At 29.4% G+C, this 6,125-nt stretch overlaps 1 pseudogene; it reads right to left on the bottom strand.

Annotated features, from left to right (window-relative positions):
* Positions 1–746: 746 nt before the first annotated feature.
* On the bottom strand, positions 747–1,600 carry LOC146883456 (uncharacterized; annotated as a pseudogene).
* Between the last annotated feature and the right edge of the window lie 4,525 nt (positions 1,601–6,125).

Below are 6,125 nucleotides of genomic sequence, written 5' to 3'. Positions count from 1 at the left end.
TAATATACTAAGGAACAATGTCACATTCTCTTAGGAAAAGTGCAAAAGGCCTCGGATGATGTTCACTTGATCCATCATATCTACGGTAGTTAGATTTGACAACCTTAATTTTCTTTCCAAGTTGAAACTCAACTTCAACTTTAAATGATTTGAAAACATATAGGGATTGAGACTTCTCAAGAATTAAAAATAGGTAATCATACCTTGAATAATCATTTATGAACGTAAGGAAATATTGATGTCCATTCCATGATGTGGTGGTCCACAAACATATGTGTGAATTAATTCCAAAACGTCCTTAGTCCTTTCGGCTCCTAATTTTCTAGAATTTGGTTGTTTACCCTTAATACATTCAACACAACTCCCAAAGTCTGACAAGTATAAAGGTTTAAGAATCTCATCCAACACAAGCCCTTTGAATTCTCTATTTAGAGATATGGTCTAAAGGCTTATGTTATAAGGTGGTTGAATTCTCATTTATTCTGCGCTTCATACCACAAGAATTAATGTGAAAAATTTCTTTATTGGAACTAACTACATCTAACAAGTATAGATAATCAATTAATGAACCAAAACCAACACCATTTGAATTTGGATGGATACTTAATTTATTATTTTGAATAGTATATCAAAAGTCTAAAATAAATCTAAACAAAATTCAGTTTTCAATTGTAATCTAAATGTATGTTCCAATGGTCTCTACTATGACCTTGTTGCTATCGCCCACATATATAAATCTTTTGTTATCACTTGGCGGTCGGCTCCAAAGGCAATCCTAGATCGATACACTTATGTGAGTAGTACCACCAAAATCTATCCACCAAGTATCATGTGGTACAAAAGTTAAATTAACTTCAGAACAAACAAAAGTGAGAATATCACCTTTCCTTACATGTTAGGAGGCGTACTTGGGACACTCCTTTTTCATGTGTCCAGAATTCTTGCAAAAGAATCAAGTAGGTGTGTTCTCATCCTTTTTGAGTTTCTTTTGTTGAGAAGTACTGTAACATCCTTATTATTTTTTTCTCTTCCTATTATGGGAGTTTGATGCTAAATGAACAGTTTCAATCTTCTCATTTTGCTTTCTTTCCTCCTCTTGCATAGTGAGAAATTAGTTCATCCAAGGTCCATTTATCTTTGTGAGTATTATAACTCACCTTCAATTGTCCAAAGTGTGCAGAAAGGTAAATCAAAACTAGGTGCACAAGTAAGTCATCAGGCAACTCTAACTTTAGTGCTTTTAGTTTTGACGTGAGATTAGACATTTCCATAATGTACTCCCTTATGTTTTCTTTACCTTTGTATTTTATAGAGATAAGTTTAGTAAGCAAACTGCTTGCATTAGCTTTCTCATTACTAGTGAAATATTGCTCAATAGCATCAATGAAACTTTTAGCATCTCAGAAATAAAGTTCTGAAAAACTTTTGGAACAGAACAGGTCACTTCATGATCATCAAACACATTCAATTTGAGATTTACCACTTTTCAACTTTATGTTCCTCCAGGTTTTTCAGAGTTGGAGTGGATTTCTCCCCAGAATGCAAAATCAAAATTCATGTAATCAACAATGATCTCAATCGATTCCTACCGAACCTTAAAGTTTGTCCATTAAATATAGCGATAACAATTAATTTGAGCAAACAAAATAACATCACTATCAACAACAACCGAAAAGAATATAAATAAACTTAATAATATGTTTAAATACATAAATAAATAAAAAAGTAGACAATTTTCAAATTAGACCTATTACAAGATATTCATGCAATCTTAATTAAATCAATTTCGATAACATAGATTGTTTTGGCAATATATTATATAAACTTAATTTAATTAAAATCTACGAGACACATAAAAAAATACTACAATTTGCCCAAAATTATCTATTTATTTATTTATTTATTTATCTGTTTCAAAATATTTGGAGTCATGCAGTTACAAATAATAATAATAATAATCAAAATCATAAAACCATATTTTCATAACCTGATGATATAAAGGCACAAATAGTAATGACGTATATATAAAAAAATTGAAATATCCATATTGGTATATATAAAAAAATAATTCACAAACACATATACAAATAATATGATAATAAGCTCTGATATCACTTGTTGGAAGTAATCTTAATCTTTCTTTGTTATAAATAAAAGACAAACAAATATTGCATTATCAATATCTTTTGTATTCTAAAACATACATGTTTCCATCTTGGTGACCGAAAGTTGTAGCGAAATAGTCTTTTGGTACAATGATCTTTCTCTGCCAAATTCCTAGATTCTTCGATATGATTTAATTTTTCCGAAAAGACAAATTTCTAATTTGGGATCTTAGAGATTATAACCATCTTTTTTATTTTAAACCTATTAGGGTTCCTATTAACCCCTAACGGACCAAATATTTAAGTACATATAAGTCAATTTTACCCCTCTAGTCTAAAGACCCACTCAAATTAAATCACTTCTATCGAATCCACATTAAACAAATAAAATTTGTAACAGTAGTGTCATTTTTGTTGATCTAAAACAGTGTGCTGCTGGTACCACCTTGTTAATTATACCGAGACATCTAAGGTGGGGATGGAGAGATGGGGCCACAGAGAGGAAATGAAGTGTCACGTACCTCACAATATGACTCTCTTTCCCAACTTTGGACTTACTTCATATCATATAACGCACACCATACCACTAGTGATTTACAACTCACATACGTACCCTACCTAACCATCGTTCAAAATACCATCACTTACATTTATATTATCAATTTCTTAGCACACACAACACACATCAACATCATGTTTCAAATTAAGACAAATATGTTCTCCCATGTTTCACAGGTATCTTCTGTATGAAATCAAACTCATTTCGACTTCCCTTGCTACACATTGCATAGTTTCTTAATGTAATTAAAACCAGATCCTTTTATGTGTTTAGGTAGATAACTTTTTTGTTTTCATTTGTTTCCTAGCCACAAATGATCTATAAACATGAAAAAACAAGGAAAAAAAAAGGGTTATTATTGATGTTAAAAGGTTGTGTCTGTCATAACCCCACAAGATTCAGAAAATATTGTGTTGCAGGGACCATGGTTATAATGTATGATGAGAAGGAGGTGTTTTCATGCAACTCTATCTTCTCACCCCACCACCGCTACAACAAAACTAAATACACACAGAAAGACAACCACATAAACATCACCATTTTAATATCAGCTAAAAAATATTCTTCTTCCCAAACATTCTTGCTTCAATAGGACGTAATGTTTTTCTAATACATATAGACGAGACAAAATATAGATACTATCTATATAGAAATTAAGAAAATTATAATTCATGTTTTGTTGTAAACTATTATATGATTTTCTACTATATCTTTTATTTATTGGAATGCTTCTTCGACTATTTTTATAATTTATAAGCATAAATAATGTAAAATTCTATTTTCGTAAGTCATGATCTTTTGTCAGCAAAAGAAAATTATTACAAGTTATATACAAAAAGTACTATATTGTTACACTACAAGGAAATATTTTTTAAACAATCAATTTTAATGACCAAAAATTGTTAGTTACAATAATGATCAATTTAGATGCCAATTTACAAAATAAAAAATTATTGATTACTAAAATAGTCACTATTACGAATAAAAAATTATAATTGGTCTCTAAATTGATTTATAAAATTTGGCTATCTAGGTTTTAGTTACTAAAGGAATTTGGTTACTAAACATTAGTTATTAAGGTTTTCATTATCAAAGAATTAGTTTCTAAATTAGTCCCTAATTAATCAGTGACAAATTTAGCGACTAATTATAATTTTTTATTTATAATAGTAATTATTTTAGTAAACAATATTTTTTTTTTATTTTATAAATTGGTCACTATAATGACTAACAACTTTTGACTACTAAAATTGATTGTTATATTAGACATTTTAGTGTAGTGTTATGTTAAAAAATAAATTTTAAACCTAACCTAATCCTATAAAATTGACTTATTTATCAATAGATACACAGCCAATGTTGTCTTCATCATCTGCTCCACACCTACCATAAACCTCTCTCTTTCTCTCCTCATAGCACACTTACCATAGCTCTTGTTATACTCCTATTTCACAGACCCACCACAAGAACAACAGGTATGGTAGCACTGAACATATATGGAGAATAAACAAACAGGAAAACAAAACACAATCCTAGACCAAGATAGGTATGTCAAAATACAAGACCTAGGACTTAAGTACCAATCAAAATATCAAAATTTACCAGAAGGCTTATTCATGGTATCCATATGAAGTCATCATCTCCTGGTTTAATAAGTCATGGTAAAACAAAGTATACATATAAATATATAATTAGGGATCCATAATATATAAGGAGACATTTATCAACATGACATTTAAGAATTCAATAAAAAAATGATATTTACTGGTATAAAATAGTGGGTAGTTACTGCTTAAGAATGATTCTTTTACTTTTAACCTCGAGCAAAAGACAAAAGTAGGATAAAAGAACCACGTGTGATTACTCAAAGTAAAAAAATAAAAATAAAACTCGCCTCATAAAAAAGGATAATAAGAACTACTCAGTGACTAGAATTTTGTTCTGTGGTTATTTTACATTTACGAGGTTCCAAACTAAATCTTAACGGTTAAATTCTAAAGGTTGTACTTCCTATGAGGCTTAACCAAACACTTTAGGACACAAGCTGACAACAACATGCACCATTTCTATAGATGTTCCTGAAGCCAACCCTCTCACATGTGAAGTCTTGGTAAAGTTTTTCAGTTTGCATTATCAAATCTCTTTGAGATTTATTCTTTGCATATATGATGAATACATATAGTTTCTTATTAGTAATATATATATATATATATATATATATATATATATATATATATATATATATACTAAAATTACTTATAATAGTACACAATCTTACCTATACAAAAAATGGATGCACATATAGTCTGATACCATGGTTTACATATTGAAATAACAGAGACTTAGTTCCGGTTAATCAAATTGATTTTATCTTTATACTTAACATTTAACATTAACATGATAAATGAAAGCCAATTTTCTTAAATTATTATTAAATTAATAATTAATTAAATTCAATGTTTTATAATTGATTAAATATGCTTCTATTTGGGTTCATAAATATCCTATTCTATTTGTTGAGAGGATGAGAGAGTTCCTCTTTAACATAAGACTGTGCATCTCTTGTGCATTTGTGACCATATTTTAGATCAAATAAAACATAAAGACTAAATGCATGAATTGTACTTAAGTTAATCAATTTTTATCAGTACTTCAGAATCACAAACGTTTTTTTTTTCTAATTTATTTACTGATTAAAAAGACTATTGGTTATAAATGAACTCAGTTCCTTCGTTTTTAACCAAATTGATAGATCAATATTAAGGAATTATTTTTTTATCATATTTAGAGTTAACACTTTAATTTTTTTTTTCTCTATATAATTGCTCTATCTACGATGAGAAAAAAATTAAAATTTCTCATGTTCATTCAACATTTTGAAATGGATTTGCAAGTACATCACTGATTTTGTATCTTGATTTTCCAAAGAGCAGATTCTATATATATCCAACTCTCTTCTCAATCATAGCCATAGCTTAGGTGACAAAACAAATATACGTTTGGCGGAAAAACATTTGACTCATGCCACAAGATTATTCTTGTGACCAAATTATTGGTTAGTGATGTGTGACTACATTATCCCTATATCATCATGTGTGGCTACCATATCTCTTCCATAGCTCAAAGTTTCATCTATACAATGGTAAAAAAAAAATAAAATTGTGCAATTAGGGTTTTTGTCATACTCATGGGGACACCCTAATAGCAATCCACACTCTCCTGAATCAGTTTGTCTTTTCGATTTGTCTGCTTTAGATGTTTCCAAGTCACGTGAATGTCTTATAGCGATAGCTCTAAGGTGGTGCTAGGCTGTAATATCTATCTTCTGTTCTAACGAGTTTTACCACGGCTCGTGTAGCAGAAACGTTCAGAATCAGAACCTTTTTGCCTATTATTATTATATTTTTTCGATTTTTTCTTTCTTCTTTTTCTTCTCCAAACCTTTCTTTATTATAACTAGA

Source organism: Vigna unguiculata, chromosome 9 (assembly GCF_037176805.1).
Source record: "Vigna unguiculata cultivar grain cowpea cultivar isolate G323 ecotype 2 chromosome 9, ASM3717680v1, whole genome shotgun sequence".
NCBI classification, from domain to species: domain Eukaryota; kingdom Viridiplantae; phylum Streptophyta; class Magnoliopsida; order Fabales; family Fabaceae; genus Vigna; species Vigna unguiculata.
The sequence above is the reverse complement of the archived record's forward strand: the minus strand, read 5'-3'. Positions and strand labels throughout refer to the sequence as shown.